Source organism: Rhagoletis pomonella, unplaced genomic scaffold, assembly GCF_013731165.1.
Source record: "Rhagoletis pomonella isolate Grant_MI unplaced genomic scaffold, Rhpom_1.0 Rhpom_scaffold_00002, whole genome shotgun sequence".
NCBI classification, from domain to species: domain Eukaryota; kingdom Metazoa; phylum Arthropoda; class Insecta; order Diptera; family Tephritidae; genus Rhagoletis; species Rhagoletis pomonella.
In genome coordinates this window covers 46,496,004-46,508,823 of record NW_023458556.1, presented here as the reverse complement: position 1 = coordinate 46,508,823, position 12,820 = coordinate 46,496,004, and the positions used below count along the sequence as shown (strand labels likewise).

The window sequence follows — 12,820 nt, the reverse complement described above, 5'->3', positions numbered from 1 at the left end:
TTTTTTTTCAACTGAGGAGTTCTTCGACATCTCTATTCGAAGACTGAAATGGAAGTGGCTAGGGCGAACTTCACGTAAAGAAGACGGCAGTACTACAAAGAAGGTTTTTAAATGGAGTCCCATAATCGGCAGAGGCAGGCCACCCAGCAGACCGCGCGATATGTGGAGAAGTAGATGGCGCGCACGCATAGTACATGCCCTATGTCAATCTTGGGATTAAAGGAAACGCAGAAGAAAAATACTCCATTCAAAGTTTGTTGCAGGTAAAGGTAAACGCTCATAAACACAAAAGTAATATTGCGCTTATTCGACTTTAAAATCGCTTTAGACAGCACGAAGAGAAGCTGCCTTTACGACGCCATGTCTAAAATAATACTACGGTGACGATAGGAGCACTTAGGAGTACACGGCAGCACTTTACACGGATGCGCCTGTCGGCCAAGAATATAGCATCCAACACTGCCGTCATTTTTTATATTACCGGACAGTTTGCGTGCAGGTGTAAACGAATTTCGTAACCGCTATTAGAGGTCGAAAACTATCATGGGGGCATAAGGAGCATTGATGCGGTGAATGCCGTTAAACAGGTATCGAAGATGGGTAAGAGCTCAATCTTAAACAATTTTATAAGCCGCGGGACGATTCTAGCATTTTCCAGGCAGAAATACTAGCCTTAAAGGGGGTTGCGGAGCCACTGAACAGGTGAATTTTTATATTGACAGTCAAGTTGCGATGAAGGCGCTACTAACACACATCACTTACTCAAGAAGTGTGCCAGATTGCTGGGCAGTTTTAGATGTGCTACCTACTGGACGACAGCCTTTCCAATAAAAGCGCTTTATCGGTAACTGCGCTAGTAGATGACGTGCAGAATCCCCTTCAAACGATTAAACCGGAGCTCGACCTTTACGTGATGCAGAACGCGCAGAAGGTGAGGACCAACACACAAATTTGCAAAGTATCGTAATGTGCAGAGCGTTTCTGCTATTACGAAGTTTATTCTATCCCTCAAGTGGGGGGACTATCTAGAGTTCTAACAGAAAATTGTCTGTTGGTATAGCTCGCCTCTAAATTGGCTCTGACCAATGATATAGAATTGGTAGACTATGCGGAACGAAAGAAGAGATAATGGAGCATATTATTTGCTTTTATCAGACAGTGAGTTGGCAAGCTTTCTACCTAATCTGGAAGCCCCCGGCGAAATAGTGTACACAATTTGTTCTAGTTTGCCAAGAGGACTGCGATCCTCTTCCATGTTACACCTGGTACTTGGTGATTAGCTTTTTAATGTGGTCGTAGGTTTAATGGTATCTTCAGAGCCGGACTTAACCTAACCTCGGGTGATATTGAGTACAACTTCAACTTCGTCCAAAATAGGAAATACCTCCCTGTGCCGTTCAAGGCCAAACGAGATTCTACACAAGACGACTCTTTTTTCGTGCGACTTACTCAATCTGATGTTAGAAAGCGTAATCTAAACCGCAGCGGCAGCATATACATATAACAATACCGCGTTGTTGCTGGCATATGCAGAGAAAAAAGCAGATTGATTGGCGATGTTTTGAGTTTTCGGACCAGAACAACAGCCACTCAAAACCCAGCATAGAACCAATACTCTTCGAATACCGCAAAGCTAGTTGTAAAGTATGTAAAACTTAATTTGCCCATCCAGGGGGTTGGCTGTGGAATTGCCGGCAGCTTGCAATAAGATAGGCAACATTTTTTCTATCTCAGAGAAAAAACAATTTTATGGCCTCAACTTCACCTTCTTCTTCTTTGGCTCTGTATGCGCCTACGCGATTTTGGTCGGGTTCAACAAAGCGCGCCAGTCGCTCCGCTTCTGTACCAACTGACGCCCAATGGAAATGCCAAGTGAGGCCAAGTCGTTCTCCACTTGGTCTTTCCATCGCAGTGAGGGGCACCCCTCTTTCTCTGCTACGACCAGCGGATTCCGAGTTGAATACTTTCAGAGCAGGAGCACCGGTGTCCATTCGAACGACATGGACAAGTTAGCCGAGAAGTTGTATTTTAATACGCTCTAAATACTATATCCATATCGTTGTAAAACTCATACAGCTCCTCGTTCCATCGTCTGCGGTTCTCGCCGTCGCCAAAGCGTAAAGATCTCAACTAAACCATGCTTAACTTAGTATCCATAGTAAGTGGTAGTCAAATTCCAATCATGACGACTTTTTATTTACGTTTTCACTTTGGTATTAAAAAAAAAATCCAGTACTTAATAATTCCAGTCAGAATTTCTGATCGACTCTTAACATATTTATTTAAAAGTACCTACTTAAAACCAAAATTATGACGAAAGCTAGATAATTGTTATACCAAGTTCCAGTTTCAGGTGTTGTCAAACTAATGAGATCTCATCTAATCTTTAAGTGCAGATCTTTTGTTTTTTAAAGCAATACCCACTCACAAAGCACTAGTCACTGAGTAATTGCTTCTTAATCGTACAGCTTGCGACACAACCACTCTGAACTTCGTTATACTAGTATGTACATACATACATATGTACATTTTTATGCCTATTTTTATTTTAGAATTTTTCATTGTCAATAACACCGTTATCGCTTCTTCTAAAACTACAACAAAATTTTTTTTCAAAGCACAATAAAAAAGCAAATAATTTTTATTATCATTATTCCAAGCGCGAAAGTTGTTAATGAATCAATTTAATTGGTCAATTGTAGATTGATATCGACCAGCCAGCAGGGGAGATCAAAGTATCTAAACAGTGGGGGCAAACGTATAAGTTTAATTCGAGTAAAGTTCGATTTAAAATAGCTTATCTTAATTTATTGGTACGTATGTATGTACATATGCTCATATTATGATAAAGTGCAAAGTGTGTGCACTGGCATATTGTAAGCGCCACAAAGCAGCTGCACTGCCAAGTGTAAATATTAGTAAATAGTTATTTATAACATAACTAACGGTTTGAATGCTAAAATCGAGAAAATCAGGAAATTTCTCATCTACTTCTTGACCTAAAGTTCGCGGTTTTCAGACGTTTATTTTTAGGTTCTGAGGAATAAAACGACAGGTATTAAATAAATGTGCCAATTACCAAATGCAAGAAAACAGGAACAGTCCAGCGCCTTCGTATTGGTCTGCAGGCTGTATCGGAGACACAGCCGCTAAATTTAAACGTAAAATACGTGGTATGGTTAAGAGCACATCCAAGTCAAAAGCGAAAGCACACGCTAAGAAAAAATATCGATAACAAAATCGATAAAAATATCGATAACAAAATCGATAAAAATATCTATAACAAAATCGATAAAAATATCGTAACAAAATCGATTACAAAATCTATAAAAAAAATCGATTAAAATCTCGATAACAAAGTCGATAAAATATATCGTTTATTATATCGATAAGTTCCCAAAATATCGATAGCAAAATCAATAACAATATCGATAAAAATTTCGATAACAAAATCGATAAAAAATACCGATAAAATATCGATTTTATATCGAATTCCGAAAATCTCTAAAATCCCGAAATAGTCCCCAGATTGAGTCTCTATCTATATCCTTTTCTCTACAACTACCTTTATTTTAATCTTTCTTCCTCTATCTTCATCTATACTTTTATCGGTATCCTGATCCTCATATTTTTCTTTATATTTATCTTTGTTTTTACTTTTATGTTTATCATATTCTTCATCTACATATTCCCCTTCACTTTTGCCTTTTATAAATATTGTCCCATTCGTTATTCGAAAGCCGAAATACCTACACACATACTTTTTGTCTCCTTCTCTCACTTCCAACGCATGCACGTGTTTGCAAAATTATGACGAAGTGATTTTGTATGGAAAATTATTTATGCCCATATATTTGCATCAAATAAACATACTTAGAAGATATCAACCAATACTTCCCATATACCAAATGAAAGGAAAACAATTTAATTTTTGACTAAAGAAAACAAAAACAAAATCATTCGAGCGGTTTTCGAGCATTTTGGAAATAAAAAAAATTGCAAATTTTTTCAACAATTGTTTGCATTAAAATGCTCAATATTTGTTAAATTTATCACCCCTATGCTGTAATCCGTCGTAGATTCGATTTTGCTACGAATTGTAAAATTGGTATGCTAGAATCCGCGTTGTTGTATCGTAATTTCGAAATTCGTAGGCCGACGTAGCTGTCATTTTTATGTATTTGTCGGAAATTTTGTTTGAATAGCAACTCGTGTCGGAGCGAAACAAATTGTTTTAAAATATCAATAAAATAAAGTGTGTAAACGCAAAAATATGTATGTAAGTTGAAGTGGGAATAGAAAAAAAAAAGTATTAATAAATGTTTACAAAATTATCAGATCGGAGATAACGACAAAACGCTCGCAATACGAAAAACTGGTGGAATGCATGAGCGAAAGGCCGGACATTGGTCGAGGCTTTGTAAAAGGAGCTAAAGAGGATGTGGTGGAATTTTGGGAAAGCGTTACAAGAATTAAAGCGATAAAATATCTAGTGAAATGGAGGCCCTTAAAAGGAGGGAGCTTACATTTTATCATTTAAGCTAAATGGATCAGAACAATCACCTTTGTATATTAGCAACTGTTAGCTGTTCTTCCTCCTGGGGCAAAAGTGCACCGGCCACTGAATCCTTTGTATTCTACTTAATTAAGGAAAAGTCTTTTCAAATAATGATTAAACAAATTTTTTTTTAATTTCACTATTCACTTGCGATTTTATTTATTTTGATTTGTTTCTGTCAAAGCAGCTGATTAAGAACTTCGAATTTCACTATTTTAGTTGGCAAGGTCGTTGATAGTTGCGATCGGATTACAGCATACCAATTTTCGAATTTTCGGGACGGAGCTACCAATTCGTAACTACGAACTTTCGGATTACAGCATACGGTTGTATATAAAATTTGCACACGATAACATTTCTATTGCTCTAAAGAACCTACATATTCCCGAAAATGAAAGTTTAACCTGCAAATCGTAAGTTTGCTAGAGCACTTTAAAGGCTCAAAATTTACCCCAAAATAAGCCAATATTTACCGTTGTCTCTAGGACAGACACAGAATCGGTTACTTACAGAAATGTATCTGTCGATAGGTTTGGAATTATATCTTTGAAACGTCACACTTTTCTTTGAAATCGCTTCATTAGTTCTCGTGCAATAAGCGTTTTCGTAAAGCTCTAAAAATTACAACTACAACATTCCAGCATAGCCTCCATATCGAAACGTAGGCTGCTTACAACTGTAACTGAATTTCGCGTATTCTATAAAAATCGTGAATGTTCTTGCTGTAGTCGTTGAGCGGTACTTGTTTTACATTTTTGGGTATAAAATATACTTCTTTAATTCTTCAGAAAAAGAATCCTAGGTTAGAGGATAACGTGGTAGTTATCATTTCCTGAAAAATCGCCTTCAGTAAACGCCTAGCCAGTGCGTAATTTTTTATTTAATAATCGTTTTTCGTTGAGCACAACCAATCGAATGCAAAAAAATGTATATGCCCTCGTGTAATATTTTGTGTTTGTGTATTTGGGTCTATGTAAAAAATGCTCACCACTGAAAATTATTTTAATGGTCAGTACTGGATAATCCTTACTAATATAAATTCGAATGGTTTATTTGTTACGCTTTTACGTTTTAACTGCTCACCTGATCATAATGAAATTTCGCACACTAGTATCATTTTGCACAACTTAAAAGATAGGATATCCTTTATCTCGATTAGACAAAGGTGCGTGGCACCTCCCATACAAACGGAATGTTTCATACTGCATACCTCTGGAAGTATTTGTGGTAGAGTATGAAATCATGAAAAAAATTTGGATTATTGGAAAATGGTCCGTGGAACCTCCAATATAAACTAACTTTTTATACTACCGTCTGTACAAAAATTAACTTCAATTCAAACCATTTGATAAGACAGATGAATTATTACAATACCGATGTCGATCGAAGTCGTTGTATCTCAGAAATCGTGATCCTTAGGATCAGAAGTGTTAACACAGTTTTTACAATTAATTGCACGATCTGCACTTCTGTCTAAACTATTTTTATGATAAACCTTACTGTTTAGCTGAAAAATGGTAAAAATCAATTCATGTGACTTTTGACGTTCAATATTTTTTTTCTCCAGAGGACTTTTCACATTTCATTTATAGTGGTGTTCCTAAGCGGGCCATTAAGAAACAATTTTGAAGATATTGTATAAATAGAGTAGCAATTACAAAATATTAGTTACGCGGGGTACTTCAATTACAGTCAGTCAATAAAGTTTAGGTACAGCGAATTTTTTACAATACCGGCAACTAATTTTTAAATATTTTATTTTACGCGAATTTTTATACCCGAGCGCACTTGTGCACAAGGGTATTATAACTTTGTTCACATAACGGTTGTTTGTAACAGGCAAAACGAATCGAGATAGATATAGACAAATGTATACATAAATGATCAGAATGAAAAGAGAAATCGATTAAGCGGTGACTGTCTGTCCGTCCGTCCGTCCGTCCGTCCGTCCGTCTGTCCGTCTGTGCACACGATAACTCGAGTATAAATTAAGATATCTTAACGAAACTTGGTACGTGAACTTCTTTTGGGCGTAGGACGGATGGTATTGAAAATGGGCGAAATCGGACAATAACCACGCCTACCTCCCATATAACGGTAATTTTAAAAAATACGAAAACTGCGATATTTTAGTAACTACTGAAGATAATTCACTCAAAATTGATACTTACAATGAGTCTCAGACGGAAAACATGAATATTATAAATTTTTGGAAAATGGGCGTAGCCACGCCCACTTATGGTTACATGTGTATATCTTGGTAACCGCTGCACCAATTTCTTCCAAACTTGGCACAGTTGTTGGCCTTAGTACAGCATACTAAATGGCTGAAAAGTTTAAAAATCGGACAATAACCACGCCTACCTCCCATATAACGGTAATTTTCAGAAAAACGAAAACTGCGATCTTTTAGTAACTGCTGAAGATAATTTGCTTAAAATTGATACTTGCAATGAGTTTTAGACGAAAAATAAGAATATTACAAAATTTTGGCAAATGGGCGTAGCCACGCCCACTTATGGTTACATGTGTATATCTTGGTAACCGCTACACCAATTTCTTCCAAACTTGGCGCAGTTGTTGGTCCTGGTACAGCATACCAAACGGCCGAAAATTTCTAAAATCGGACAATAATTACGCCCACATCCCATATAACGGTAATTTCGAGAAATGCAAAATCTTCGATAAATCAGTAAATATTGAAGCTAATTTATTCAAAATTGATGGTTGCAACAATTCTTTACCAAGAAATACGTTTATGACAAAATTTTGGAAAATGGGCGTAGCACCGCCCACTTGTGATCACATATATGTATGTATCTCGCTAACCGTTCTAGCAATTTGTACCAAGCTCGGTATGGTTATTGTGCTTGCGACATAAAAGCAAACCGTTGAAAATTGTTGAAATCGGACTAAAATTGAGGCCGCTTTTCATATAACGGTAAATTTCAGAAATGCTTGAAATTTCAATATTTCGAAATTTAAGGACGCTAATTTACTTAAAATGTATACACCCCGGCTTATCATGTAGCGGTAGCTTTCGGAAAGGAGGAAAACATATATTTAATACTTGCGCCGGGTATTTAATGTTCGGCTCCGCCCGAACTTAGACTTTCTTACTTGTTTATAAAAATATGGTTTTTCCATATAAAAAAATTATCGAATGAGCGACACCTTCAGCAGAAACAATAAATGCAACTTTGCGGAATTTTCTTTAACTGTAGGTTGAGAAGTGATAAATTATGGAAAAAATGGTGCTGCTATTTTGAAAAAAAAAAAATTATTAAAAATTATTTAAATATCCCCATCTCAAAAGATTTCCCCATATGATTTGGTCTAGAATACAAAGTTATCATCCCTCTCTTGCTTGGAATGAAATTTCATATAAAAATATAGGGCTTTAAATATTTAAAGAATTTTAATAAGAAGTTCCTTAAACAAAAACGCATTTCGGAAGAGATGTCCGTTTCTGTGTAGTATCGGCAACTTTTCATAGAGATTTATTCCTCTGCAAAAATCGTTGGACCATGTGGTCCATTTGTGCCATATTCGAGTACTTACAAAATGCTCCTATGTAATGCGGTTATTGTTACCTGATCATTGCTCGTCTATTAACGATCGTAACCCCTAAAAGTTGTTTACTGGGCTGTGTTGCCAAGTGGTAGGCACTCCTTGGAGTAATCCCTTGGGGCAGTTGTGTGCTACTCTGATGTAATGCAAAGCTGAAATATGTGGTCCTGCCCTAGCTCTTCTCAATATTAATCGGAACACAATTCTTATATACATTTGGTTCATTTTGGTGTACTCTTTGACCCCAAAGGAAGCGCTCTTTACATGCGTGCATGGAGTAGTCGCGATTTTTTCAGGGTCGTAGTGAGATACATACTTATGCAAGTATATGTACTTATAAGTAAGTATGCATACATACTACATGTGCGAACTAGGGATGTTGCGAATGTGGAATTTTAGACATCCGCAGATGCGAATGCGGATGTCAAGTATTTTTAAGAAATAATTTAGGGGAGTAAATTAGGTCATTCAGGTAAATAAAAATGGAAAATTTAGTAATTTTTAATTATGTTTTTTTTTAGTACTGTAATTTAAAAATTGGAACGTTGTATTAAATAAAAAGTAATGTTGCTGCCTTTTAGGGTTACAACCTGTTTCTTAAAGGGTCGTAAATCAAACCTGCGCCACTTAATAACTTCTCGCTCGAGGCGACAAACTTGAAAAACTTGAAACTTGACAAACTTGTAAATTCATTTGATTGACGTTGAGTTGAGAGGACTTTCAGTTATATTTTTTTTTTTTTTATTGCGGTGCAATAATTTCTTTTTGAGAATTGCATCGAGACTGCAAATGTCGGATGTAAGCTCCTGGCTTTCATCTTCACAATCTAGCATCAAGGCATGATCGGTTTTTAAACGCCGTTGGTTTCCAAAGAATTCTTCATTTTCATTCTTTTGGTTGTTTCAGAATTTGTAGAACCTGTAATTAATTTTTAATCCTTTCTTCTGTGATTGGTTTGAAAAACGTGTGCTCATAGCCAGGGCCGTCGAGAGAAAACTCGGGCCTCGGACTGAAAAATCAAAGGCTCGTATACATAAATTGTATTAATTCAAAAGCATGTGATCACCTCGTAACCCCCTCTCCCGACGAGCCTGCTTATAGCGAGGTTCTAAACACTTAAGTGGATATGGCAAATAAATAGTTATTTTGCAGGAATGAAAAAGCCAAAATTAACAAAAAAATTTTTATTGCATAAAACTATGTGGGGACTTATGATTCGATGCATGATAATCAATCAAAAAGTGAATTTTGGATTTTTAGTTAGTTGCGGCTTTTTGTATTTCAGCGACGATGTAAGTTATAACGTTATATTGCATGCCAAGTCCCAATAGATATTCAATTCTCCATGAATTTCAGAATCGCTAAAGCTCCGCGTTGATTATTGCGAATGCGACAGCGAATCCGAATACGAATGTTAAAATTAATGCGGAAGCTCCGCGGTTGCGAATGCAAATGCGAATATTCGCAACAACCCTGGGGCGAACATACACACATACATTAAAGCCGGCCTTTATGACTAACCATTTTACGTAGACATATTAGGGCTGTTCAGGATGTTGTGGAAATGGTCTGGAATTTGCAGTTGGAATTGCATTTGCAAAGTTTATGCTGGCTGCCATGGCAACCGTGTGCATTTTATTGTTGTGATTTTACAAATGCAATGAATATGCAAATGCACAAGACGCTGAACGGCCCTACTGTATTTGACTTTTTACTCTGGTACAAATTTTACTACGACAATGCACGTATGGCATGTGTATACAGTATGTATAATACAGTGGTGATCAAAATTCGCGTCATATATAACGGGGATGGAGTCTGTAAGCGCCAATTGGTCCGAAATTGGGTAAAAAAATACTTGTAATGGGTATATGTGAAGAGGACGAATATTGAAAGGATGTTTTCCCCACTTTAGCCTTTTAATAATCCAAGCATTTCAGCAAAATAATTTGCTTAAAAATCGTGGAATGGGAATAACTCGGTTACTGTTCCAATTATATATATTAAAAAGTGAGAGAAAATATATTTTCGCTATCATCTCAGAAATGAAAACTTTCAAGAAATCACGGAGTTATTCGGGTTTTCAAAAATAGAAATGCTTTGTTTATTCGTCGGCGCCCTTAAAGCGCCTAATTTCCTATTACCTAAGGTTTTGTATTCAAATAAATATAAAGAATGTGTATTCATGAAAAATTTTATTACCAAATATACTTTCAAGAAGTTTTAGTTCAAGCATAATTACGTGTTGATCTTAAATATTTTAGAAAAAGCCAAACAATAAATACCAACGTACGCCCCGAGCCGGAGTCTTCCGTTACCAAACGGTGTTTCGAACACGGCATCTCCGTATCGTACGACTGATGAAATCGCTCAAGAACTACTTTTTATTAGAAACAGTCAGGCGGCCGGACATGCAGACATGGCTTAATCGGCTTCTCAGTGCGTTCTGAGCAGTTCTACATATTTCGACTGTTAAAAACCCTTATCCAAATAAAGTTATGTGTAATACCCTTGTTCAAAAGTGCGTTCAGGTATAAATGGAATTACATAGGTTACAGTGCCATACATATTGCTTGAAAGTTACTCCATAAATTAAATAAAAATTTTGATTCAAAGTGTCGCTTCCATGCAGTCTCTGTGCAGTGTGCTAAGGGCCGGTTGTTGAATGTCTGGTTAACACAAATCGGAGGTAGTAGCGCCGGTTAAATACAACGACTGCTTTATCGATCACAGGTTATGTGCATGATGTCGAAATCGTCGATAATGATGTTTAACTTAAAGGTAGTGATAACCAGACATTGAACAACCGGCCTTAAGAATCTTATAAACGCGATCATTTATAAACGTCCGATTTGTATGCTCGCCACTGTGATTGAGACGTGACTGCATTTCCTACTGCCGAATGACAGGCGTGTTGCTGCATACTGTGTATGTGCGAATATAAACGAGCTACTTAAGTTTGTAAAATTATAATTCTCGCTTGTAAACAAAACGCACCGTGCCTTTGTTGCCAGAACCTGTTGGATATACACTCTCTCTCGCTCAAGGGATATTTATAATTTTTCCACTTGACTTCTTTCAGATGTATTTTTATTTTGCATGAAAACTAAAATTCGGTTATCATTAAATGCTTAGCAATTTGTTTTTGCTTTGCTTTTTTGTATAACTTCTTTTTTTTTTGCAATTGAGGCTAATAAAATTTTCCCTAACAAATTAGTACTTACATACATATGTACATATATATGTATTTACATACGTATATACTGAAAACAACTACATATGTATGTGATTACAACACTAACACTAAAAACTGATAACAAAGTCAACTGTAAAGCTTTTTTGGTAATGAAAACTGAATAATGACCGCGCTTTATCAATGCGAAATATGCGATAATCGGCACGCGTGGAAAGGGGGCGGTATCGCCCATTGTGGTCCGGACTGTTGAGCGAGCGCGATTGGCACTTAAAGCATTTAGTTGCAGTCGAGCAGCGTAGCTGTTAAGTTGTTGTTTTGTTGTCGTAAGCATAATTTTGGAAACTTAAAAAAGTGCGTGCAAATTAGTAGACACGCGGGAAAGTTACACCTGCATAGCTTCTAGTGAATATCCACATATGTACATTAGGATGGCCCTTAGTTATATGGAGAAAAATAAAAGTGTTTGGCATCTCGGTCTCACCCCCTAGAAAAGTGTGAATAGCCTAAATACTTAACTATATATACAAAGTTTTAGGTCAATCACAAAAGATTTATAGGTGACTCAAAGCGCTCAAAGTTTCCCATTTATTTTATAAGGCGAAAAAACTATTTTTCGTAGAAATTGTATAGAATCCTTGAAAAGCAATATTTTTCAATCGGCAAGCTCTGTTTCTCTTCAAGAGACTTCCACAAAAAATAACAAATTGTTTATTTAAAAGTTTATTAATATTTATTAACAATTTTTTATGGTTCACCCATGGTTAAAATCGTTAATATTAAACAAATTTTAAATAAACAATTGGGTATTTTTTCCGGAAGTCCACTGAAGAGAAAAAGAGTTTGCCGATTGAAAAATATTGCTTTTTAAGGATTCTATAAAATTTCTATGAAAAATGTTTTTTTCTCTATATAAACTACATGGGAAACTTTGACCGCTTTGAGCCACCACTAAATCTTTTTTGATTGACCTAAAATTTTGTATAGTTTATTCTTTAGGCTATTCACACATTTCTAGGTGGTGAGACCGAGAATCCAAGCTCTTTTCGAAATAAGCGCCACCCTAATGTACATAGGTATTTATAGGCGGACATACGTGGGATGTATTTGCGACTTGAAGAAGCTAAAGTTAGTCTGGGATAACAATTAGCGCACACTAACTATTTTGAAATAGCGCTGAATGGATAACGACAAAACAATGTAAATGTTTAGTTAAAGTTTATACTAACTTCCTGGTTTTCTAATTGTATTACATGTTGTTGTTGAGCAACGCGCGACGTTACTTGTTTAATGTGCCGCGTACATCTAACCATATACTAAATAATGTATTTCAAAGTTAAAAAAAAAATAAAAATAACACAATATAAAAAATGAAATCAATGAAACAATAAACATACTGATAAGAGAATATAGCAAGGCGGGCGTGAATAAATATATTAAATAAAGAACTTGAGTTGCTACGTAAACGTCGGAGCAGCAGTATCTGCAAATATTTAGTT

The 12,820-nt window shown here is 36.1% G+C and overlaps 1 protein-coding gene across 3 annotated transcripts in view; it reads left to right on the top strand.

Annotated features, from left to right (window-relative positions):
* The first annotated feature begins 11,567 nt into the window (after window positions 1-11,567).
* Window positions 11,568-12,820, top strand: part of LOC118733712 — a 23,020-nt gene continuing 21,767 nt past the window's right edge. Inside the window, exons 1-2 of one of the 3 annotated variants that reach the window (XM_036463241.1) lie at window positions 11,568-11,647; window positions 12,408-12,521. The gene's annotated coding sequence lies outside the window, so the exon portion shown is untranslated. Of the gene's footprint in view, window positions 11,727-12,397; window positions 12,522-12,820 lie in introns of all 3 variants that reach the window. The other 2 variants (XM_036463242.1, XM_036463240.1) reach the window with 2 other exon arrangements.